We start from the raw sequence: 26,932 nt of genomic DNA, 5'->3' as shown, positions 1-26,932 counted from the left end.
CTTCAGGAGTGTGGCTCCAGGGCAACCGGGGTGAGGAGAGGGAGCCAGGGAGGGACGGAGGCCAGCGAGGGGAAGGCAGAGAGGGCCTGAGCTCACCCGGCTTCCTGAGCCCCCTTCCTGGGCCTTGGGGGCCTTGGAGGCCAGCCTCAGAGAAGCTGCATCATCAATGGCCAGAAACCTCTCCACGGGGCTCTGGGGTGTCTGCCCCTGGCTCCGTGTCCCACGGTGCAGGGGGCAGAGAGGCCCGGCTGGATCCCTGCTCCAGCTCAGCAGGGCCTCCCAGGGCCCTGGGCCAGCAGCAGGGAGCAGCAGGGACCTGGCCCCCTGACCACAGAATAGCGAGCCCCCTCCCTGGCCACAGGTGAGCAAGGCTGGGGTGCCTGGGGCCCAGGGCACACCTGGTCTGGTCTGAGTTTCCTCAAGTAGAAGCCCAAGCAGTGACCCCTCACCTCTAGCCAGGAGGCCTCAACCTGGAAGGTGCCCCACCCCAGCCCCCGATCTCCAAGCTCCCACTTAGTTGTGGGGGGCCCAGACCCAGCCCCCACTCCCTCCTCCCCCTCAGTCAGGCCCGGCCCTCCCTCTGGAAGCTTCTCTTTGCCCACAGGCCACCCCAGAGCTGAGGTGAACTGTGCTTACCTGGGAGCATGTGCACCCACCTGTGTGGTTTTGAGCTGAGCTACCCCTTCTTATAAACATCTCCCCTGGTGGCTCAGAGGTTAAAGCGTCTGCCTGCAATGTGGGAGACCTGGGCTTGATACCTGGGTTGGGAAGATCCCCTGGAGGACAAAATGGCAACCCACTCCAGTAATCTCGCCTGGAGAATCCCATGGATGGAGGAGCCTGGTGGGCTACAGTCCATGGGGTTGCAAAGAGTCAGACACGACTGAGCGACTTCTCTTTCACTTTTCACCCCTTTTTACATCCCGGCAGTCCACCGAGGTGAACAGAGTCTGTTATAAGAGGAGGGAGGCTGGAAGTCCAGATTTCTTTTCCACCAGCTTACTTTCTTAGAAGGGGGTTGAAAACACATCTGTAATGTCTTTGTCCTCAATAAAAAAATGCCCCTGACCCTGTTTTTGGATGCATTGTATTATTTGTTATTATTTGAACTTCCCTGGTGGCTCAGACGGTAAAGCGTCTGCCTACAATGCGGGAGACCCAGGTTCGATCCCTGGGTCGGGAATATCTCCTGGAGAAGGAAATGGCAACCCACTCCAGTGCTCTTGCCTGGAAAATTCCATGGACGGAGGAGCCTGGTGGATTACAGTCCATGGGGTCGCAAAGAGTCGGACACGACTGAGGGACTTCAATGTCAATGTCAATGTCAATGTATTATTTGTTGCTGCCTGGTGTGTGTTTGTGTGTGTGTGTGTGTGAGTCACTCAATGGTGTCTGGCTCTTCGAAACCTCATGGACTATATAGCCCACCAGGCTCCTCTGTCCACGGAATTTTTCAGGCGAGAATACTGGAGGGGACGGCTCTGCCCTTCTGAGAGGGGATCTTCCCGACCCAGGGAATGAATCTGCGTCTCTTATGTCTCCTGCACTGGCAGCTGGGTTCTTTACCCCTGCAGCACCTGCTGTTGTCTGTTACTGCCTGCTGCTGAGACCCCAGGCAGACCTCATGCTTACTTCCCACCCCTGCTCCCAGCCAGCCCAGAGCTGAGACCAGGCGGGGAAATGGTTGGGTGGGAGACCTCAGCCTCCCTGTACACACGGGACTCACAGCCTGGTTGCCTCCACCTGGCAACCAACAGGCGCCCAGCCTTGTTGGCTCAACCCCAGAACCTGAGCCCTGGGGCTCAGAGAGGTTAAGTGCCCGGGCTCGGGGCAAACAGCACACGGCAGGGTCGGAACTCATCCTCCGTCCTCAAGGCTCCTGCTCTCCCCTACCTCTGCCCTCAGCCAGCCCCCTCCTCCCCCAGAAAGGCTCCATCTGTGTTTGCGGCATGATCCACCCCCCGGAGCCCAGATTGTTCCTCCTGGCGCCCCCCCATGCCCAGATCTGCAGCGGGGGGTCTGCGGCTCCAAACCTGCAGGAAGCCTCCAGGGGCGCAGCGCGGCCTGGCAACCTGTGATTAATTTTCCCGTCCTCATTAATTCCCGGATTTCGCCCTCTCATTACGAGGCGGTGGGCGGTGCGGCTCAGGCCGCAGGCCTGCCCGGCTCTGAGGAGCGGTTACAGGAAGGCCCGGCACTCCTAATTGCCTCGCCGGGCCTCAGATGGGCTCATTAGAGGGAAAGAAATCTGGGAGCTCGGGGCCGAGGGGAGAGGCCGCGTCCCCCTCCTCCAACTCCCACCCCAGGGAGACAGGCAGGCAGGAACTCTTCAGGAGAAAAACACCCCCGAGAAGCCAGCAAGTGCAACGGGCCTGGTGGGGCTGAGGGAGCGGGGCCTGGGCCCGGTGGGCCAGGGGCCAGGCCTCCAGGAAGAGGGCTGGATCTGGAGGAGGGGTCCGACGCCTCCTCCTGAAGCCTCCCCATGAGTTATCTTTCCTGGGAGGACCAGGCCCCCACCCCAGCCACCCATCCTGTACAGAGGGTCTGTGCTGACCCCTTTTCCCCACCCCACTATCCTATGGGCCACGCCCATCCCCTCGACCGCCTCCCTGTCCCCAGGGAGAAAGCCCTCTAGCGCCCACCTGGCTCCCAGGTGCCCGGGAACAGGGCTCCCCGGTCCTCAGCTGCACGTTTGTCCTCTGGGTGGGGCCTCGGTCTCCCGTCCAGGCAGCCTCCCCCAAGTCCTTGTCCCCCTGCGCCCCCTGCTTGGCCCACCCGAGCCCCCAGCTTGCTTCCCGGAGCGCCCCGGCCTGTGATCAACCTGGTCGGGGCTTTGCCGTGCCTACCCCGCCTGTCCTCTCCGTGCCCTCGATGGACGGTTCTCCTGGAGATTTGAGCGCCTTCCAGGTCCTCCTGGAGCCTGGAGGTTGCACGACGCTTCCTGCCTCTCAGGAGAAGCCCAAATTGAGGCAGCACAAGTGAGGGTGAAGGTCAAGGCGGTGCCCTCTCCCTCACGGGGTCTGGGCTTGGAGACGCTTGGCCAGCCGGGCTGGGCTGGCCTGTGTGGCTGGCTCCAGCCCTGGCGACGAGCAACGAGGGCCACTTCCCCTTGGGGATTCGAGGGCAGAGAGCGGCTGATCTTTTGGGCTCCTCCTGGGGAGGCACTCAGGTCTGACGTGTGTCTCCTCCCCTCGGGCTGCTACAACGGAACCCGCTGCGCATGCGGTGGCTGATGACAAAACAGACCTCCCACCTCGCCATTCTGGAGGTCGGACGTCTGACACGGTCCCCCTTGGGCTAACGGTGAGGTGCTGGCAGGGCTGGCTCTGTCTGGAGGCTCGGGACTTGAAGCCGTCTCAGCCTCTGGAGGCTGCCCGCACTCCTTGGTTCCCAGCCCATCCCTTCGTCTTGAAAGCCACATGGGCTGCCAAGTCCTTCTCGGGTCAGAGCCCTCTGACCCTGACCCTCTTGTCTCTGTCTTGGCCTCATGAGAACCCTGCGGTGGCGCTGGGCACCTGGATAACCCAGGGGATCCATGTGGATCCAGGAGCGCCCTCTTCCCCTGCGCTGCATCCTCGATGACGGTAGGATGGAGCAGAGGGATATTCCACTTGGAACAGAAGCAAGAACCTCAATTCCTGGAGCAGGAAGTGTGCAGTCCTGGCCTTTGCGGGGCTGCTGCTGTGACCACACTCACATCCTGGGGGCCTGGCCTCAGTTGACCAGTGTCTGGGCTGCTTACAATCTGGACAATTATGAATAATGCTGCTAGGAACACTGAGAACAAGTGTCTGTGTGAATATACGTTTCCAGTTCTTTTGTGCATATTCCGCCAAGTGAAATTGCTGAGGCCTATGAGCTTCCCTCATAGCTCAGTTGGTAAAGAATCTGCCTGCAATGCAGGAGACCCAGGGTTCAATTCCGGGGTCAGGAAGATCCCCTGGAGAAGGGCATGGCAACCTACTCCAGTATTCTTGCCTGGAGAATCCCGTGGACAGAGGAGCCTGGCGGGCTATAGGGTCCCAAGAGTCAGACAGGACTTAGCGACTAAAGAGAGAGAAAGATGGCAACTCTGGGTTTCCCTGGTGGCTCAGATGGTAAAGAATCCACCTGCAATGCTGGAGACCTGGGTTCAATCCCTAGGTTTGGAAGATCCCCTGGAGGAGGGCATGGCAACCCACTCCAGTATTCTTGCCTGGAGAAGCTCATGGACAGAGGAGCCTGGAGGGCCACAGTCCACCGGTCCCAAAGAGCCAGACACGACTGAGGGACTAAGTCATGGCAACTCTATCCATGAGGAGGCGTTTTCCAAAAAAGGCTGCACTGTTTTACATTCCACGAGCAGCGTACGAGGCTTCCAATGTCTCCATGTCTTCACTGAAACCCGTTGTTTATTTCTCTGTGATGACAGTTGCCCCAGGGGGTGTGACGTGGGATCTCGCTGTGGATTTGATTTGTATTTCTCTCAGGACTGTGATGTTGAAGGTGTTTTTTATGTGCTTATTGACCGTTTGTGTATTTTCGTTGGAGAAATGTCTATTCAAATCATTTGCACATTTTAAAAACTGGTTTTTTTCTTATTATTCAGTTGTATGAGTTCTTCATAAATTATTAGATACATCACCTGCAAATATTTTCTCCCATTTGATGGGACTTCTTTTCACTCCCTGGATGTGTGTGAGCACTCAATTGTTCAGTCATGTCTGACTATTTGTGACCCCATGGACTACATACTGCCAGTTTCTTCTCTCCATGGAATTTTCCAAGCAAGAACACTGAAGTGGGTTGCGGTGCCCTCCTGCAGGGGATCTTCCTAACCCAGGGATCAAACTAGCGTCTCTTACATCTCCTGCTTTGGTAGGCAGATTCTTTAAAACATAAGTTTTTATTTTGGATAAAATTTTACTCATCTACTTCTTCCTGCGAAACCTGTACACAGGTCAAGAAGAAACAACTAGAGTCAGACATGGAACATGGACTGGTTCCAGATTGGGAAAGGAGTATGTCAAGGCTGTATACTGTCACCCAGCATATTTAACTTATATGCAGAATACATCATGCGAAATGCTGGACTGGATACAGTACAACCGGGAATCAAGATTGCCAGGAGAAATATCAAAAACCTCAGATATGCAAATGACACTACCTTAATGGCAGAAAGCAAATAGGAATTAAAGAGCCTCTTGATGAAGGTGAAAGAGGAGAATGAAAAAGCTGGCTTAAAACTCAACATTCAAAAAATGAAGATCATGGCATCCGGTCCCATCACTTCATGGCCATAGATGAGGAAACAATGGAAACAGTGACAGACTTTATTTTCTTGGGCTCCAAAATCACTGCAAATGGTAACTGCAGCCACAAAATTAAAAGACATTTGCTCCTTGGAAGAAAAGCTATGACAAACATAGACAGCATATTAGAAAGCAGAGACATTGCATTGCTGACAAAAACTCATCTAGTCAAAGCTATGGTTTTTCCAGTGGTTAAGTATGGATGTGAGACCTGGACCATAAAAAATGGCTGAGCACCCAAAGAATTGATACCTTGCAAATGTGATGTTGGAGAAGACTCTTGAGAGTCCCTTGACTGAAAGGAGATTAAACCAGTCAATCCTAAAGGAAATCAACCCTGAACATTCATTGGAAGGACTGATGCTGAAGCTGAAGCTCCAATACTTTGGCCACCTGATGAGAAGAGCCGACTCATTGGAAGAGACCCTGATGCTGTGAAAGATTGAAGGCAGGAGGAGAAGGGGACTACAGAGGATGATGGTTGGATGGCATCAGCGACTCAGTGGACATGAGTTTGAGCAAGCTCCAGTAAATAGCGAAGGACAGGGAAGCCTGGCTTTCTGCAGTTCATGGAGTCACAGAGTCGTACATGACTGAGCAAATGAACACCACCACCACTTCTTTGATTGCTTGTGTTTAGATGTCATAGCTAAGAAACCATGATCTAATTTGAGGTCAGGAAGACCTGTGTTTTCTTCTAGATAATTTATAGTCTTAGGTCTTAAATTTAGGTCCTTGATTGCTTTAAGTTAATTTTGCTTTATGAAGTAGGGTCCTAAGTTCTTATTTTTTTCCTTTTTCCTGTTTTTGGTGTTCAGATATCCAGTCCCATCAATATCAAAAAGAATATTCTCTGAGCATTGAATTTTCTTGGTTGCTATTGTTCATGGGGTTGACTCTTTGTGACTCCATGGACTGCAGCATGCCAGGCTTCCCTGAGCTGGAGCTTGCTCAAACTCGTGTCCATTGGGTTGGTGATGCCATCCAACTATCTTGTCCCCTGTCGTCCCCTTCTCCTCCCACCTTCAATTTTTCCCAGCATCAGGGTCTTTTCTAATGAGTTGGCTCTTAGCATCAGGTGGCCAAAGTTTGGAGCTTCAGCATCAGTCCTTCCAATGAGTCTTCAGGACTGATTTCCTTTAGGATTGACTGGTTTGATCTCCTTGCAGTCCAGGGGACTCTGAAGAATCTTCTCCAACACCAGTTAAAAAGCATGAGTTCTTTGGCATTCAGCTTTCTTTATTGGGCCATCTCTCACATCCATACATGACTACTGGAAAAACCATAGCTTCGACTCTATAGACATTTGTCAGCAAAGTGATGTCTCTGTTTTTTAATAGGCTATCTAGGTTTGTTATGGATTTTATTCCAAAGAGAAAGCATCTTTTAATTTTGTGGTACTCATGTCAAAACTCAAAAATGTCTATGAAGAGTTAATTTCTGGACTCTCAAATCTGTTTGATTGATCTATATGGCTATTCTGATAGGAGTTCCGCACTCTTGATGATTGTACTTTTTTTCCATTCTTTTAAAAAATTTTTCATTGAAGTATAGTTGATTTACAATGCTGTTTTAATTTCTGCTTTATAGAGAAGTGATTCAGTTATATATATATATATATATGTACTTTTTAAAAATAATCTTTTCCATTAAGGTTACCATAGGCTATCGAATACAGTTCTCTGTGCTATACACAGGGCCTTTTTTGTTTATCCTTTCTATAAATAAAAACTTACATCTATTACCCCTAACCCCCTCTCCATCCCCCCAACCCCTCCCCCTTGGCCACCCCCAGTCTGTTCTCCGTATCCGTGATTCTGTTTCTGCTTCATAGATCAGGTCATTTTTGCCATATTTTACTTTCCACATATAAGTGATTTCGTATGGTATCTGTCTTGATGACTGTAGCTTTGTAGCAGGTTTGGAAATCAACGAGCTGGAGTTGGGGGTTCCGCCAACTTTTCCTTTTTCATGGATGCTTTGTTCATGCTGGGCTTTTGCTTTCCAGTGCATTTTGGAATCAGCGTGTCTATGTCTTTGAAGAGCCAACTAGGATTCTGAAGAGATTGCAGTGACTCTGTATTGATTTGGGAAGTGTCGCCATCATAACAGTCACTCTTCCAGTTAGGAACATGGGCTGTCGCTCCTCTTAATTAGGACTTTATTCAGGACTATTTATTCAGTGATGCAGTATAGAAATGCAATTGATTTTTATACATTGAGTTTGTATCAGGCCACCTTGCTAAATTTGTTGATTAGTTGTAATTGTGTGTGGGTATATTCCTTAGCATTTTCTATACACAGTATCACGTCATTTGTAAGCAGAGTTTTATTTCCTCCTTTACAATATATATGCCTATATTTATAGTTCTGCTTAATTTCCCTGGCTAAGACCTCCAGTACAGTGTTGAGTAGAAGCAGAAGGAGTGGGCACCCTGTCCTGCTCCTGCTCTTAGGGGGAGTCTTCCAATCTTCAGCATCAAGCAGCACGTTAGTTGTGGGTTTTTAAGAGATGCTCTTCATTAGCCTGAGAACACTTCCTTCCATTTCAAATTTGTTGAGGGAAACAAAAGCAGTATTAAAATTTTTTTTAATTTCTCTTTTGTATCTGTTGAGATGATCATGTGGTTTTTTGTTTTTCTTTTTAATCCTTTATTAACAACACTGTTGAGTTGGTTGACTTTTGGATGTTAAAGCAATCTTGTATTCCTAGGATAAACTCCACTTTGTCATAGTGTATAAGCCCTTTTGTATGTGGCTGGATTTGGCTTACTAGTATTTCCTGGAGGATTTTTGAGACTATATTCAAAAGGGATGTTAATTTGCAGCTTTCTTTTCTTGTGATGTCTTTGTCTGGCTTTGGTATCAAGGTAATAGTGGCTCATAGAATACGTTAGGAGGTATTTGTTCTTATTTTTGGGGGGCAAGATTTTGTGAATGGTTGTATTAATTCTTCTAATTTTGGTAGAATTCATTAGTGACTCCATCTGTTCCTGCATTTCTCTTTGTGAGAAGTTTTATTGTTATCATTATTACAATTGACCTTCAAAAAATATGAGTTTGAACTGTGTAGGTCTACATATATGTAGTTTTTTTCAGTAAGTATAGTACCTCTGTTTTCATTTTATAAATCTTTAAGTAAGTATGGGGAGAAGTTTGTACTTAATTAGGGATCACACTATGTGGATTCAAAAGAAATAGGGTTTGAGTCCTGGTTTCACCCAAACTGTTTTAGATTCCTGCTCTTAGGCAGGTCATTTATCAGTTCCTGGGTATCAAGGCAGAGAGAGCACAGAGACTTTCTGCTACTTAGGAGCTGCTGTCCCGAACCCCTCACAATCCGAGGATCAACTTCATTACTATGGTAGCTATTAATCCAGTCTATGTGCTAAAGGTCTATTTAAATCTTCTTCGTGGTTCAGTTTCAGTAATTCATGTCTTTCTAGAAATTTGTACATTTCATCTATGTTACCTAACTTATTAGCATATAGTTGTTAATCAAATTTCTTTATCTTTTTAAAAAATTTCTGAATATCTGTAGTACTCTGCTAACAAGAGTCTTCTCTCTTTCTTATTTGGTCAGTCTAGTTAAATGTTTATCAATTTTGTTAATCTTTAAAAAAAAAAACTTTTGGTTCCACTGATTTCTTTCAATTTTTTTGTTCTCTGTTTCAGGTTTAATTTGTATTACTTGCTTCCACGTTTAATCTTCTTTTCCTAGTTTTCTAAGATGGAAGATTAAATTGTTGATTTGAAATCTTTGCTTTTTTAATGTTAACCTTAAACAAAATTAACTGCCATAAATTGCCCTCGGGGCGCTGCTTTAACTGCATGCCATGGGTTTTGAATGTTGTGTTCTCATTTTCCTTCATCTTAAAATGTTTATTAATCCCCCTTGCTATCTCTTCTTTGGCCCATGGGTTAATAAGTAGCGTGCTGCTTGATTTCCACGTCTTTGTTAATTTCCCAAATTTCCTCTATCACTGATTTCTAGATTTCATTCTATTGTGGTCACAGAATTATTTTTTTTAATTATGGAGACTTGTTTTATTGTCTAATAGACAGCCTATTTTGGAGAGTAATTCAGGTGTACTTGAAAAGAGTGTATTTTGGTGGTGTTGGGTAGAATGTTCCACAAGTAGCTGCTGGGTCTAATTGATTAATATTGCTACTCAAGTTTTTTATTTCCTTATTCTTTCTCATTTTTCTGTCCATTATTGAATGTAGGGTATTGGAATCTCCAGCTGTTATTTCTGAATTGTCTATTTATCACTTCATTTTTGGTGCACATATGTTTGTGACCGTCTCGTCTCCTTAATGGATTGATCCTTCATCATTACAAAATGTCTCCAGTCGCAATTTTTGTCTAAAGGTCTGTTTTGTCTGATATAAATATAGTCACCTCACTCATTTCTTAATTGCATGGCATATTTCTTATCCATTCATTTATTCCAAATCTGTCTAATCTTTCAAAATCTCAAGTGCACCCCATGTAGAAAGAAAATAATTGGATCATATGTTTAGTTCATTCTGTCAGTACATGCCTTTCAAATAGAATGTTGAATCCATTTACATTTAATATCATGACTGATCAGATACCATTTATGTCTGCCATTTTGCTTTCTATTTGTCATGTATTTTTTGTTTCTCTATTTACTGCCTTCTTTTGTATTAACTAGTGTACTTTCTAGTATATAATTTTAATTCCCTTTTTGTTGCTTTTACTCTCTATTTTTACATTATTAATTTTTGCTTTTCATTACAATTACCATCTTTACTTATAACAAATCTAGTTGTTTACATTAATACTAACTTAAATTCGATAGTATTTATTAAATTCGATAGTATTTAAAAACTGTTCCTCTATACTCCATTTCCTTCCCCATTCGTTTGTGCTATTATCGGAAAATTACATTAATACACATGGTGTGCTCATCAATAGATATTTATAATTATGACTTTATGCAATTGCCTTTTTAATTCGATTGGAGGAAATCACTGTCCAACGCTCTGCCTGTTCATTCCCCCTTCCCCCACTAACCCCCGGCAACTGGCTCCAAAGGTTTGTCTTTTCCAGAATGTCAAATAGTTGGAATCATACAGTAAATCTAGTCTTTTAAGACTGATTTCTTTCATTTAGTAAAAAAGTCATGTATTTTCATGGCCTGATAGGTCATTTTTTTTAGCACTGAACAATATCCCATTGTCTAGATATACCACAGGTTTTCTTATCCATTCACCTGCTCAAGAACATCTCTGTTGCTTCCAGCTTTGGGCAATTGTGAACAAAGCTGCTATAAAGACTTGGGTACAGGTTTTTGTGCAAATGTAAGTTTTCAGTTCCTTTGGGTAAATACCGAGAAACATGATCGCTAGATCGTATAATAAGAGTATGTTCAGTTTTTTAAGAAAACGCCAAACTTCCAAAATGGTTGTACCTTTCAGAGACATTACTTTGCCAACAAAAGTCCGTGTAGTGAAAGCTACAGTTTTTCCAGTCAGCATGTAGGGGTGTGAGAGTTGGACCATAGAGAAGGCTGAGCACCAAAGAACTGATGCTTTTGAACTGTCATGCTAGAGAAGTCGTGTTAGAGAAGTTAGAATCCTTGGGCTGCAAGGAGATCCAACCACTCAGTCCTAAAGGAAATCAGTCCTGAATATTCATTAGAAGGACTGATGTTGAAGCTGAAACTCCAATACTTTGGCCACCTGATGTGAAGAACTGACTCATTGGAAAAGACCCTGATGCTAGGAGAGATGGAAGGCAGGAGAAGGGAATGACAGAGGATGAGATGGTCGGATGGCATCACCGACTCCATGGACATGGGTTTGAGCAAGCTCAGGGAGTTGGTGATGGACAAGGGAGCCTGGCGTGCTGCAGTCCATGGGGTCACAAAGAGTCAGACACGACTGAGCGACTGAACAACAACAACCGCCAGCAATAAATGAGACTGACCATTGTTTCACATCCTTGCAAATGTTCAGTATGGTCAGTGTTCTAAATTTTCGTCCTTCTCACGGATATGCGGTAACGGCTCATTGTTGTTTTAAATTGCATTTCCCTGACGATGCAGAGCATCTTTTTATATGGTATTGTTTATCTGAACATTTTCTTTGGTGGGGTTGTGTTAAAGTTTTTGACCTATGTTTAACGAGGTTGTTAAGATTTCTTTGTATATTTTGGATAGCAATTCTTTGCCAGATCTTTTGGAATTATCTTCTCCCAACATGTGGTTTCCCTTTTCATTCTCTTGACAGTGTCTTTCACAGAGCAGAAGTTTTAAATTTTAAATGAGTCCAACTAATAATTATTTCCTTCATGGACTGTGCTTTGATGTTGTATCTATAAAAATCATCACCAAGTCCATAGGCATTAAATTTTATTCTACAATATCTTCTAGGAGTTTTGTAGTCTTTCATTTTACATTTAGGTCTGTGATGCATTCTGAGTTAATTTACAGTAGTTTTAAAGTAAGTCTACCCCAGTGTTCTTGCCTGGAGAATCCCAGGGACGGGGGAGCCTGGTGGGCTGCCGTCTATGGGGTCGCACAGAGTCGGACACGACTGAAGTGACTTAGCAGCAGCAGCATGCCTACTATAGACTTAGTAAAAATCTTACTAAGTCTATAGTAAGTTATGACCAACCTAGACAGCATATTAAAAAGTAGAGACATTACTTTGCCAACAAAGGTCCGTCTAGTCAAAGCCATGGTTTTTCCTGTGGTCATGTATGGATGTGAGAGTTGGACTGTGAAGAAAGCTGAGCGCCGAAGAATTGATGCTTTTGAACTGTGGTGTTGGAGAAGACTCTTGAGAGTCCCTTGGACTGCAAGGTGATCCAACCAGTCCATCCTAAAGGAGATCAGTCCTGAATATTCACTGGAAGGACTGATGCTGAAGCTGAAGCGCCAATACTCTGGCCACTTGATGCGAAGAGCTGACTCCTCTGGGTTGCCATTCTCTTCTCTAGGATATCCTCCCAACCCAGGGATCAAGCCCGGGTCTCCTGCATTGTAGGCGGATTCTTTACTGTCTGAGCCACCAGGGAAGCCCAGTGCTCTATGATTCCCTCTAAATGCTGCTCTCACTCATCCTACAAACGTCAGTGAGCTGCATTTTCATTTAGTTCAAGATATTTTAAAATTTACCTCGAGATTTCTTCTCTCAGTGGTGCGTCATTGGGAAGTATGGCTTTTAATCTCTACGTGTCTGAGGACGATGCAGCTGTCTCTCTGTTACTCATGTATATTGTGGTCTGAGAGCAAGCACTGTATGATACATACTCCTTATATTTGTTAAGATGCATTTTATGAATATCTTGGTGAGAGCTCTGTCCTGGTGAACGTTTCCTGAGAGTTTTAGAAGAATGTGGTGTTCTGCTGTTGCAAATAAGAGGGTCTTTCTTTCTCCCCCCTTCTCCCCTAGTTCATGTAAGGTTTTTCAAGTGAACGTTTAAAATCGCAAAACGTGCTAACTCTGGAAATCAGACCTCCCCCCTTTCCCCACGGTGTGCTGCTGTTGGCTATTTTGTTTTGTTTTGCTTCATGCAAACAAAGCAAACTATATAAAGTCTGTTCTTTCTCATTTGTGGCCACTGAAGTCTCTTCTCACTGAGCTTAGCATTCAGCTAATGATCGGATAGTTCTCCTCCAGTGCTGGAAAACATAAATCTCCAGTCTTTGCCAAGCGGGCCTCTGTGTATGATAGGTGCTCCTTCAATGCTCAGCCAGGCCGCTGACAACTCTGCCCCGGGGCCTCTACTTCCAGACCTCAAGGTCAGTCACAGGGAAGAGCTTAGGGTGTCCTTGGGTCTTTCCTGAGCAAGCACATAGCCTGCATGTGGCCTTCTAGGGTCTCAGGAATATGTTGTAACTTTGAAAATCTCATGGACACTTCATTTCCCAGCTTTTCTTTGCAAACTTTCTGGTTAGCCTGCTGTTTGCCCCATCTGTTACCCACTGCCTCAGGTTGCCCTGAAGCTAAACGTTTGCCAATGAATGCTCTGGAGAAAGGTATTTTTGTTTCCGGGAGAGCTCCAAGTCAGATCAATAAATACAGCTTTGCAAATGGGATCTTTTATGAAGCCGCCAGACTGGTTAAGTGACGGCAGTTCTCTGGTATTGAGGCTTTGAAGTAGGTCCCAGGTTCCATTCTTTGCCCTCTCCAGTGGCTATGGGCTGCTGACCCTCATCTTGATCTTATAGCACAAAGCTAGAGAAAGGGTAATGGGAGCAGGGTAAATAAAAGGCTAACCTTTTCCCCTCAAAGCAAATAGATGGGGGAAGAGTGGAAACAGTTGCAGATTTTATTTTCTTGGGCTTCAAAATCACTGCAGATGGTGACTGCAGCCATGAAATTAAGACACTTGCTCCTTGGAAGAAAAGCTATGACAAACCTAGACAGTGTATTAAAAAGCAGAGACATCGCTTTGCCGACAAAGGTCCATCTAGTCAGAGCTATGGTTTTTCCAGTAGTCATGTATGGGTGTGAGAGTTGGACTATAAAGAAAGCTGAGCATTGAAGAACTGATGCTTTCGAATTGTGGTGTTGAAGACTCTTGAGAGTCCTTTAGACTGAAGGGAGATCAAATCAGTCAATCCTAAAGGAAATCAACCCTGAATATTCATTGGAAGAACGGATACTGAAGCTGAAGCTCCAAAATTTTGGCCATCTGATGCAAAGAGCCAACTCATTGGAAAAGATCTTGATGCTGGGAAAGATTGAGGGAGGGAAGAGAAGGGGGTGACAGAGGACAAGATGGTTAGATAGCATCACCAACTCAATAGCTATGAGTTTGAGCAAACTCTGGGAGATAGTGAAGGACAGGGAAGGCTGGCGTGCTGCAGTCCGTGGGGTCACAAAGTGTTGGACGTGACTTAGTGACGGAACAACAATGACAACAAAAGGCTGCAAAATCTCTTCTTATCATCAAGATCCAGCTGTTTTTCTGGAATAAATGTTCTTAAAATCACTGCAAGACTTTGGCCAATTTCCATAGTTCTAAAAAAAAAAAGGTGATCCTACCCATTTCTGCCAGCCTTCTCACTGTTTTGGAGGAGAAGACTTTGGGAGGAGGTCCATTTTCACTGACATGATCCCTCTTATATGAATTGCTCGCTGTGCCGTCAGGAGGAGGCAGGGACAGGCCCGGGGCAGAAGCCCTGCGGATGGCCTGGGGAAACTGTCTGTCCTTCTCTTGGCCTCATTTTCCAGAGCTGTAAAAAGAGATGTTCGACAGAGGTGATCCCAGAGGGCATCCTTACCTCAAATATCCTGTCTCTGTGCCTTGCCTGGAGGCAGATCAGAAACACAGAGGGCATCTCTTTATTCTCCACATCCCCTAAAGCAACCACTTTCAGATTCTTCTCCAAGCTGACTTAGAAATCCTGACCCAGCCTGTGGCCTTTGCAGACACATTTATCCACATGCATCCACACCCACTTTTTTTTTCTCTTTTTTTTAATGTGTTGGTTGTATTCCACTAAAAGGACTTTCCTGACTCACAAGCTGAAAACCCCAGCCCTCAAGGCACCCCGTGCAGGAGCTGGGTGACCCTAGTTGAGAGAAGACCCAGTGCTCGACAGGACAGCAGGTGGGCACGGGGGAGCCCGAAGCCAAGCTTAGCCAGACAGATTTGGTCCTTAGAAGAATATTGATTTGGGGGTTCAGGGGAGTGAAAGGTTGTGTCATCAGGACCCTGAAGCAGATGGGGCACACACCCTGGTGGGGCAGCTGGAAAGACTGTTCCCTGTGAATTTCTGGCAGGCACATCTTTCAGGTTGGCTACCTGACCCACTTCTCCCACTCCTAGGACACAATTACATCTGGAAATTCACGTGCTAAAGCTCTAACCCCCGATATCCTGGTATTTGGAGATGAAGTCTTTGGGAAGTAATTAGGTCATGAGGCTGAAGCCCTGTCATAAGATTAGCGCTTTTTTTTTTTTTAATGTGTCTTATTGTGGTAAAAGTCACATAATACAAAACATATTTCTTGTTGCTTGTTGTTTAGCCACTAAATCATGTCCGACTCTTTTCTGACCCCATGGACTGTAGCCCGCCAGGCTCCTCTGTCCATGGAATTCTCCAGGCAAGAATACAGGAGTGAGTTGCCATTCTCTTCTCCAGGGGATCTTCCCAACCCAGGACTGAACCTGGGCCTCCTGCATTATAGGTGTATTCTTTACTGAGCCACCAGGGAAGCCCTGTGTATGTGTATATATATCATGGGTATTTTTATACTCTCTTTCAGATTCTTTCCCCATATCAGTTCAGTTCAGTCGTTGGGTCATGTCCAGCTCTTCGTGATCCCATGGACTGCAGCATTCCAGGGCTCCCTGTCTATCACCAACTCCCAGAACTTACTCAAACTCATGTCCATTGAGTCGGTGATGCCATCCAACCATCTCATCCTCTGTTGTCCCCTTCTCCTCCTGCCTTCAATCTTTCCCCAGCATCAGGGTCTTTTCCAATGAGTCAGTTCTTCACATCAAGTGGCCAAATTATTGGAGTTTCAGCTTCAACATCAGTCCTTGAGGACTGATTTCCCTCAAAATTGACCGGTTTTATCTCCATGCAGTCCAGCAAAAGCATTGATTCTTCATTGCTCAGCTTTCTTTATGGTCCAACACTCACATCCATACGTGACTACCGGAAAAACCATATACATTAATTACCCATATACATTATTACAAGATTTAGAATACAGTTCTCTGTGCTACACAGTAGGACATTGTGATTTATTTTATATACTATGATCTGTATATGTTAATGCCAAACTCCTAATTGATCCCTCCCCCCTTCTCTTTGGTAACTATAAGTTTGCTGCCTGTGTCTGTGAGTCTGTTTGTTTATAAGTAAGTGCATTTATGTCTTTTTCTAGATACCACATAAAAGTGACATCATGATACTTCTCATTCTCTGTGTGACTTTCTTCGTTTAGATCATCTCGAGGCCCGCCTGTGGTGTTGCGTTGGCATCATTTCACTCTTTCTCACGGCTGAGTAACATTCTGTCGTGTATCTGTAGCCATCTTCTTTATCCATCCTTCCATCAGTGGACATTTAGATTGCTTCCATGTCTCGGCTATTGTAACTGGTGCCGCTATGAACATTGGAGTGCATGTATCTTTTCATATCAGAATCCTCTCCGGATGTATGTCTGGGAGTAGAATTGCAGGATCATATGGTAGCTCTTCCTTCTTTATGGTCCACTTCTTGCAACCATAGGTGACCACTGGGAAGACCATAGCCTTGACTATATGGACCTTTGTTGACAGAGTAATGCCTCTTCTTCTCAATACACTGATTAGGTTTGTCATAGCTTTTCTGCCAAGAATGCCAAAGAATTGATACCTTCAAACTGTGGTGCTGGAGAAGACTCCTGAAAGTCCCTCGGATAGTAGGGAGGTCAAACCAGTCAATCTTAAGGGTGATCAACCCTGAGTACTCGTTGGAAGAACTGAAGCTCCAGTATTTTGGCATCTAATGCAAACAGCCAATTCATTGGAAAAGACCCTGATGCTGGGAAAGATTGAGGGCAGACAGAGAAGAGGGCGTCAGAGGATGAGATGGCTGGATGGCATCACCGACTCAATGGACATGAACTTGGGCAAACTTCGGGAGATGGTGAGGGACAGGGAGGCCTGGCGTGCTGCAGTCCATGGGGTCACAAGGACTCGGACACGACTGGGCGACTGACCGACAGCAAGTTTGATAGCTCTCTTTTTAGTTTTTTAAGGAGGCTGCATGCTGTTTCCCATAGCGGCTGTGCCGATTCATTAATCTATTCCCGCGAGCAGGGCAGAGTCCCACACTCTCCTGACGTGGCACCTCTGCTTCCTTGAGGGGTGGAACCTGAGCCAATGAGAGAGCTCTGAGGATGTGGCCATCCCTGCCCACCCCCGCACCCACTGGTGCACTGAGGCGCTGCCCTCAGCAAGGAGCCCCCGGCATGTCTGCCCCCACCCTCGGTCAGCACCATCATCAACAGCATCCCCACCGCTGTCACTCACATCTTCTCACCCTCACTGGTGTCATTTCCTTGACCTGCCCGCGTGAGACAAGATGAGCAGGTACCGGGCATGGCACATAGTAGGTGTGCTATGAGCATCACTGCCTCGTCCTCAGTTCTCAAGCACTCCCCTGGGTGTCTCGCTAATAATGGGCACCAAAGCTGCAATGACTGCCCTTATCAAGCGCTCTCTGCACTCCAGGCACAGGAAGCAAAGCCTTCCAGGCATTAATTCCCTGAATGCCGACAATTTTCTGTGTGCTCACGCTCAGTCACTCCTCCATGTCTGACTCTTTGCAACCCCATGGACTGTAGCCCGCCAAGCTCCTTTGTCTGTGGGATTTCCCAGGCAAGAATACTGGAGTGGGTTGCCATTCCCTTCTCCAGAGGATCTTCCCGACCCAGGGACTGAACCCACAATACCGGCATCTCCTGCACTGGTGGGCAGATTCTTTACCACCGAGCCACCAGGGAAGCCCCACAGTTTTACAAGGTGGAATTGATAAGGCCTGTGAGGAATCAGAGAACAGTCCAAGGGCACCATGGTTTGTTTCAAGGGCAGAGCTGAGAGAAGGGCCTGTTCTAGGCAGGCGGGATGCAGGGCCCCCTCCATCCTCCAACTGCAAGAAATAAAACCAAAATGGCCCCAAAACACACCACTCACACAACATAGACTGACATACACCACGGATGCACACTCCACATACACATGCATCACACCCGCTTGTGCACAAACACACGTTCACACCAGCTCATGCGCACAGACACACTGAACACACATTCGTACAGTCATACAGGCACACACGTATGCTCATTCACACGTATTCCTTCACACACGCCACACACACACGCCACACTATGATGTTTAATTTTATGTATCAACATGGCTTGGTCATGGTGCCCAGATGATTGGTCAAACTTTCCTCTGATTGTCTCAGTGAGGGCAGGGTGAGAGTAACATTAAGGGGCTTCCCAGGTGACGCTGGTGGTAAAGAATCTGCCTGCCAATGTGGGAGATGAAAGAGACGCGGGTTTGAAAGTCCCCTGGAGGAGAAAATGGCAACCTGTACCAGTATTCTTGCCTGGGAAAAATCCCATGGACAGAGGAGCCTGGCGGGCTACAGGACATGGGATCGCAGAGGGTCTGACACAACTGAGCAATTGAGCTCACACAACGTTTGAATCCGCAGACTCGGAGTAAAGCAGGGTGCCCTCTGTAGCTATCAATCAAAGGTCTGACTAGAATAAAGACCACGCTCCCCTGGCAAGGAGGAATTCTGTCAGCAGAGAGCCTTTGGACTTGAACTACAATCATGCCCTGGGTCTCCAGCCTGCCAGCCCACCCTGTCAAATCGCCAAGTTATGTGACCCAATATTCCTTAAGATCAATCTGTCCCTCTCTCTTCACACACACACACACCCCACAGCGTAGACAGCCAGACACACAGTGATGCTGAAACTATGCACAAACTCATACGTCACAACCCCACAGACGCACACGCGCTGACACCCCAGAGACCTGCACGCACGCACTCCCGTAAATTATCCTGGAACGGGTCCCAGACAGTCCTCAGCCTTGGGACCCTGTCTGTGGGCCAGTGATGTTCCAGGTGGCATCCAGACCCCACTTCTGAACCAAAGCCTGTTTGTTTTTCTCCCTGGACTGCTCTGATGAAGCGTGTTGTCCTTGAACATGTCAAGAGGAAGCTGATCTATGGGTGGATGTGCAGTTCCCATTATGGTTGTTGTTTCTGAAGTCATCTTGGTCACACAGGCACCAGATGGCTCTGGGATGCTTCCAGCCGAGCTAGTCAGGGTGCTCACCCACTGCAGCTTGTCCCATCTGATGACATCCCCAGGCTTGGGCTCCCATCGTCAGGACATGGAGACAGCAAGCAGGATGGACGGTCCTTCTGGAAGAGCCTGGACCTCCCTTCCCCCGCCACCCAGCCAAGGCAGGAAGTCAGCAAGTGGCTGAGCCACCACGGGTGTCTCCAGGGAAGACCTTAGCTCCCTAGAGCTGGTCTCTGATCCACATCCCTGGGATCAGAAACACAATCCAAGTGAAATAGGAGCTCTTCCAGAAACATCTGCAGTTGATGTTTGCTTCGGCTTCTTAACACGTGGAAATGATGACATCCTTTCCTCAAACACACAAAAAAATGTTAATTGACAGCAGAACTCTTGGTAGAAGTTTGCATGATCTCGATGGGAGTCTAGCTTTCCAAAGGAAAAACTAAATCTATGAAATTTCAATTGGTGGCCATCACAGCTGGCTCCAGCCCACAGGAGCCGGGAGGCCACGCTCCCCTGAAACATTCGGAAGACGTCATGTTACCCAACACCGAGTCCCAGCTGAGGGGCGGCCGACATGGCTGCTGCATGTGACACAGGCCGGCAGGGCTGTGGGAGCTGCAGGACTCTCAGCTCGGGCAGACCAGTTGCCCCTCCCAACCCTCCACCCAGACATCTTGTTGTTCAGTCACTAAGTCATGTCCAACTCTTTGTGACCTCATGGACTGCATCATGCCAGGCCTCCCTATCCTTCACCCTCTCCCAGACAAGTTCATGTCCACTGAATCGGTGATGCCATCCAACCAGCTCATCCTCTGCTGTCCCCTTCTCCTCCTGTCCTCAGTCTTTCCCAGCATCAGGGACTTTTCCAGTGAGTCGCATCAGGTGGCCCAAGGATTGGAGCTTCAGCTTCAGTATCAGTCCTTCCAATGAATATTCAAGGTTGATTTCTTTTAGGATGGACTGGTTGGATCTCCTTTCAGTCCAAGGGACTCTCAAGAGTCTTCTCCAGTGCCACAATTCCCAGACATCTACATAGAAGAAAAAAAGAGAGAATGGACCCACTCTGGGCAGACTGTTAACCTCTCAACCATACATTCTGGGGACTTCCCTGGCGGTCCAGTGGCTGAGACTCTGCAACTCCTAATGCTGGGGGCTTGGGTTCAATTCCTGGTCAGGGAACTAGATCCCAGATGCTGTAACGAGGAGATTCCTTTGTGCCAGGACCAAGACCTGGCCCAGCCAAGTAAGGAAATAGAATAGTTTAAAACAAGAGACAAACAAAAAAATCCCAATATACTCTGAGGCTGATGATACGAGCCCATTTTGCTAGTGAGGAAACTGATGCTCTGTAAGATAATCAAGGGCATTTTTTCTTTTTAATAAACAAGGGGGCAGCCCTCCCCCCAACTCTCTCCTCTTAAGGCATCTCCTTGAAAACATAACTGGTCTGATAAGACGTGGAAGGTTTTATTTGCAAGGTCACAGGCCTCCTGGCCCTGGGAACTGAAAATACGCACGTCTGAGATGGTCTCAGGGCCCCTCGCCATGCACCCTATTGTGTCTCTAGGAGATTTAAGATTTCCTTGTGGCCTCTCCCACACGCTGTGCAATAAATCCGCTGGAATGATGTCCAGTCTCTGAAGTCAGTGTCATTTCATATCACATGCATGGAGACCCCCACACGCTTACGCTTCATTGCATTTCCTCTCCAATATGGACACAGTAGAGTCTTTAATCAACAGGTCTTGTTTTCCCAACAGTGATTTGCCTGAAGTCACACAGAGGCAAGAGGGGGTGGCTGTAGCCCCCAGGGCGGCTTGTGTACCACTCCTACCTCCTTGGCGCTCTGCCCTGGAACGGCTGGGTCTTGGGAATCTTGGCGATAACATCTGTGATGGAAGGAAACAGCCCTTCTTTGTAGAGCATTGACCTGCACAGGATGCTTTTACGTGCTAACTGAGCCCAAAAGGACGCAGAATAACCCAAAGGCCCATAAATTCAACTGACACCGACGACCTGGAGACAGGGATGACGCCATTGCATCCACAGTCCCAAGCTGTCTCCCCAGCATGGTGACAGTGACTATATATATAACAAGATATATATATATATCCTGTTTTATATAATAAATATTCTTTTCAGATTCTTTCCATTACAGATTATTACAAGATATTGGAAATAATTTCCTGTGCTGTACAGTAGATCTTTGTTGTTTATCTAGTTTATAAATGGTAGTGTGTGTCTGCTGATCCCGAAGTCTTAATTTATCCCTCCCCTCGCCCTCCCCTTCGGTCACCATCAGTTTGTTTTCCTTGCCTGTGAGTCTCTTTCTGGTTTGTGAATAAGTTTATCTGTTCTATCTTTTAGATTGCACACGGTAAGTGACAGCTTGTGATACTTGTCTTTCTCTGATTGACTTCATTTAGTACGATCGTCTCTAGGTAGGTCCATGCTGCTGCAAATGGAATGACGTATAATAATACTTACCGTTTTTGTACCCCACATCTGCTCTATCCATCCATCTGTTGTTGATGGGGGCGCTTGGGTTGATCCCATCCCATGTCACCCATGTCTTGATCATTTTAACTAGTGCTGTGATGCACACTTCTGGACATAGGCTCAAAAATGTGATTGTTGGCTCACATGGTCATTCTATTTTTAGTTTTGTAGGAACCTCCATACTGTTTTTCATGGAGGCCGCACCGATTCACGTTGCCACCAGCAGTGCGGGAGGGCTTGGCCGGTCCATGTCAGGCTCTCCCCCAACAGCCTGGCTCTCAGAGAGGCTCTCTCATCAGATGCGCTCATCCGAGGTCCATCCCAGGTGTTGTGTGTGCCTCCATAGCCAGCTCCTTCCCACGAGCGGCGTCCACGTTCCCCCAGCGTTCCTCTCAGGCAGCCCTGGCTATGGGTGGGCTCACGGGCCTGCGTCCACGCTCACCATCTCTTCCTATATTGCTGTTTTCTCCTCTTTGCTGAAAGGCTGTTCTGAGTCAGGCTTTATGCATCACAGTCCACCAGCATGAATTCTTCCTATCACGTGGTTCATCAGGATTCTTTTTCTGACTCAGCCTCTTCCAGCTTCATCACATACAGATGGATCCCATGGAGGAGAGCCGATTGCATCTTGTCGCTCAGTCACTAAGCCATGTCTGACTCTCTGTGACCCCATGAACTGCAGCACGCCAGGCTTCCCTGTCCATCACTGTCTCCCAGTTTGCTCAAACTCATGTCCATTGAGTCAGTGGTGCCATTCAACCATCTCATCCTCTGTTGTCCCCTTCTCCTCCTGTCCTCAATCTTTCCCTATCAGGATCTTTTCCAACGAGTCGGCTCTTCCCATCAGTTGGCCACGGTACTGGAGCTTCAGCTTCCACATCAGACCTTCCAATGAGTATTCAGGGTTGATTTGCATATGGTGCCATGATTTTAGGTTGGTCAAATAAACAAACAGCACACATCTTAACCCTGTTAAGAGCTGAATGTTTTTTATAAGCCAGTTCAGGGGACACAAGAGACACAGTCTTGATCCCTGAGTTGGAAAGATCCCCTGGAGAAGGAAATGGCAACCCACTGCAGTGATCTTGCCTGGAAATTCCCATGGACAGAGGAGCCTGGAGGGCTACAGTCAATGGGACCACAAAGAGTCAGGCACAACTGAGCATCTGGGCACACAGCACACACACATGGTGTACAGTATATATGTATTATAGGCCTATATACATCCACACAGTTACTGTTTCTAGTGCTTTCCATTCCATCGTGTAAATTCTGATGTCCATCCTGTATCCATTTCTTTTTGCCACCAGGACCTCCTTTCATATTGTTCATAGTGTGGCTCTGCCGTTCATAAATTCTTTCAGCTCTTGCATGTCGAAATACGTCTTTATTCTGCCTTCATTTTTGAAATATATGTTTTGCCGTGTATAGAGTAGAAAATTGAGTTTTTTTCTTTCAACACCTTGAAATGTTTCCTTATTATTGTCTCGCTGGATTGGTTTCTGATGAGAAACCTGCTTTCAACTTTGCTTTTGCTCATCTGCATTTATTACCTGCTTTTCCTCTGGCTGCTTCCCAGATTGTCTCGTTATCACTGGTTTTAAGCAGTTAGATCAGGATGTGACTTACTGCTGTTTTCTTCACATTTCTTGTGCGTGCGGTTCATTACCTGTCTTTGATCTCTGTGTTTTTTGGTTTTCATTAACTTAGTAAAATTTTCTGCCATTGTTTTTTTCAAATTTTTTTTCTTCCCCTGCTTAAAGGACTTTTTTTTTTTTTTCATACACATTGAACCATTGGAAGTTATCCTACAGCTCCCTGAAGCTCTGTTTTTTTCAATCTCTTTTCCTCTATATACCTCATTATGAGTAGTTTCTATTACTGCATCTTCAAGTTGACTAATCTTTTCTTCTGTAATGTCTAGCCTTTTAATTTTATCCAATGTGATTTTCATATCAGACACTGTATTCTCATCCCTTGATGTTTGATCTCTTTTTTATCTTTCATGTCTCTAGTTAACATGTTCAGTCTTTCCTTTAGTTTTCAGAAATAGAGAATAGAGTTATAATAGCTGTTTTTATATCTTGTTTACTGATTCTGTCATCTCTGATGGAATTTCCCCTTGTTATAGGTCATGCATGCCTAAATATATTTAAAATTTTATTTTGAATTGTTTTTTATTGAAGTGTCATTATATAATATTATGTAAGTTACAGATGTATACTACAGTTATTTAGGGGGTTTTACTCTATTTATAGTTATTATAAAATATTGGCTATATTCCCTGGGTTGTACAATATATCCTTGCAACTAATTTTATGCCTAATAGTTTGTACCTCGTTAGCCCCTTAACCTTCTCTTCCTCTGCCTCTCCCCACTGGTCACCGCTGGTTTGTTCCATGTCTGTGAGTCTGCTTCTTCTTTGCCATATTCACTAGTGTGTTGTGTTTTTAGATCCCACATATAACTGCTACCATCCAGTATTTGTCTTTATCTGTCTGACTTATTTTGCTTAGCAAAATACACACCCCCCCCAAAGTCATATATATATGTTTTTCCCAGGTAATATTTTTACTGGGTCCTAGACATTTTACATTTTACCCTGTTAAGTGCTGAATATATTTCTATCTCTATAAATGTGTTGAGCTTTGTTCTCAAAGTTACATAGTTACTTGGAAACAGTTTGATCCCCTCCAGGTTTCCTTTTAAACTGTTAGGTCAGACCAGAGTATCAAAGAGATTCCTCTTTTAAGGAGAATTTATCCCACTCCTGTGCCAGTATCCTTCTGAGCTTTCTACCCAAGGCTCATGAGCCATGAGGCTGTCTAGTCACATGTGTGGGGGCAGACACTGTGGCTGGTCCTACCGGACCATGGATGCTGTATTCTCGGATTCTTTCCCGAGGTTCTTTTCCCATCTGGGGTAGTTGGCTCCTCACATTGCTAGGCACTCCTCCAGGGAATACTCCAGGGGGAACCATCTGCAGATCTCCAAACGTCCCTTCTGGGCACCCCTTGCTTCTTCATTACTCTGCCTGTGGATTCCAGCTGCTTCCATCCCCTCACACCCCCAGTTCCCTCTCCTCAACTCAGGGGGACCCCGGGCCCTGCCTGGCCATCCCCCGCAGGGTGGGGCCTTGGAAACTTTCTCCAGGCAGTGGGCTGGAGTACCAGAGGACTCACAGCGCCATCTCGCGCAGTGTGGGGGCTTGGAAACTTTCTCCAGGCAGTGGGCTGGAGTACCAGAGGACTCACAGCGCCATCTCGCGCAGTGTGGGGGCTTGGAAACTTTCTCCAGGCAGTGGGCCGGAGTACCGGAGGACTCACAGCGCTCCTTCCTGTCGCTCAGGGATTACCGTCTTGAGCTGCTTGACGTCCAATGTCTGAAAACTGGTGACTGCATGTATTGTGTCCAGACTTTTAATTGTTTCAGGCCGGAGGGTAAATCTAGTTCCTGTTTTTCTGTCTTGGCCAGAGGTAAAATTTCATCAAATATGTGCTGAATGCCAAATATTTACTAAGTGCCAAACATGATTGAATGTCAGGCAGCCTTCTGTAATTTAGGGACATGTCAGACGACAAGATCCAACAACTCTACCCTTGGGGAGAGCAGTGGTAGTCAAAAAATAAAAAATAAACGTGAGAGATCAATAAATTATACGTACTGTGGCATTGGTTTGCTCAGACTGCCCTAACGAATACCCCAGAGTGGAGCTTGAACAACAGAAATTTATTTTTTCATAATTCTGGAGGCTACAAGTCGGAAGTCAAGGTTTCTCCAGAGGCCCCTCTCTTTGGCTCTTAGGAGGCTGTCTGCTCCCTGTGTCCTCGAGTGGCCTTTCTTCTTGTGTGTGTGTCCTGATCTCTTCTTATCAATCATAAAGACTAGGGCCCATCCCTAGGACCTCATTTAACCTAAGTCACCTCTTTCAAGCTCTATTTTCAAAGACAGCCACATTTTAAGGTTATTGGAGTTTAGGACTTCAGTATAAGGATGGGGTGTTGGTGGAGGCGGGTGGTGGATGCAGCCATCAGTCTGTGGGAACTGAGTAAATGCTGCAGGGAATCCGGGTGCAGAAGTGGTGCATTTTTTAATAGAGCATTTGGGTAGGGCTGACTGAGAAGGTGATATTTCTGCTCCAATGCAAACCCTAATGAATTCAGAAGGATTTAGAGCCACTGGGAAATGAGAACAGCTTCCTCAGAGAGGCCTCATTCCAAGTCCTGGACGCCTAAAGGCTGCCCCTCACCACCAGAAGGGCCTGCGGAGCCCCCCAGGCCCAGAGGAGCAGGGAAAGAAAAAACTGAGCATGGACGGGGCTTCTCAGATAGCACGTGGGCCCCCGAGCCCTGTCCAAGTCACAATTAGTTGGTATACATGCTCCCAGAGTTTACAAATGTTTATTCTTCAAATCTAGGACTCGGATCCAATGAGAAAAGGCATTTTTCCTGGTGAGAGTCTGGGTCTGATCAGGCCTCCTGTGACGGAGGTTCAGCTGAGCTGAACAGAGCATCTGGAAGGCCATCGTTTGTGCTCCAAACGGGCAGAGCCCCCCCGAGCACCCAGCACCCCCACCGCAGCAGCTCTTGGCCTCCGGGAACTGTCCCAGGCTGCAGCCTGCAGTCTGGGCTCGACGGGGGAGAGGCCGTAGGAGGGGTCGGCTCTTAGGATGGGTGAGGCCCCCCCATCCCATCACAGAAGCAGCCAAGGGCACTGCTCAAAGATACGCCAAAGCCCGGATGTCGCGGTGTCAGTCGCCTCCATGTATCCTGCTGTTGACTGAAAAAGCACAGCCTAAAAGTTGAGGATCGCATTTGATTTTGCTGACAAAACTGAGGCCTGAAGCCCTGGAGGCAGCCTCTCAGGTGGCACTGGGGGGCTGAGCCAGAGAAGTAAAAGAGGAGCCAGGATCCACAGGGGGTTTGGAAACAAAGACCAGGTAACCAGAACATCAAAAGGTGACTGTTACATAAAGAAAGCCAGATGTCTCAGGTTAAGGGCTTTAGTGCTTTTCTATGTATGTGCTAAGTCGCTTCAGTCATAGCTGACTCTTTCCGACCCCGTGGACTGTAGCTCACCAGGCTCCCCTGTCCATGGAGTTCTCCAGGCAAGAACACTGGAGTGGATTGCCATGCCTCCTCCCAGGTTTCTTCCTGACCCAGCCCTGGGTCATCCACATTGCAGGCAGATTCTTTACCATCTGAGCCACCAGGGGAGCCCAGAGTTGCCATATGACTCGGCAATTTCACTCGGAGGTATATGCACAAGAGAACTGGAAACGTATATTCACGCAGACACTTGTTCTCAGTGTTCCTAGCAGCATTATTCATAATT

Source organism: Bos grunniens, chromosome 21, assembly GCF_055505025.1.
Source record: "Bos grunniens cultivar Pamir isolate PY7600 chromosome 21, Bosgru_T2T1.0, whole genome shotgun sequence".
Classification (NCBI taxonomy): Eukaryota; Metazoa; Chordata; class Mammalia; order Artiodactyla; family Bovidae; genus Bos; species Bos grunniens.
The sequence above is the reverse complement of the archived record's forward strand: the minus strand, read 5'-3'. Positions refer to the sequence as shown.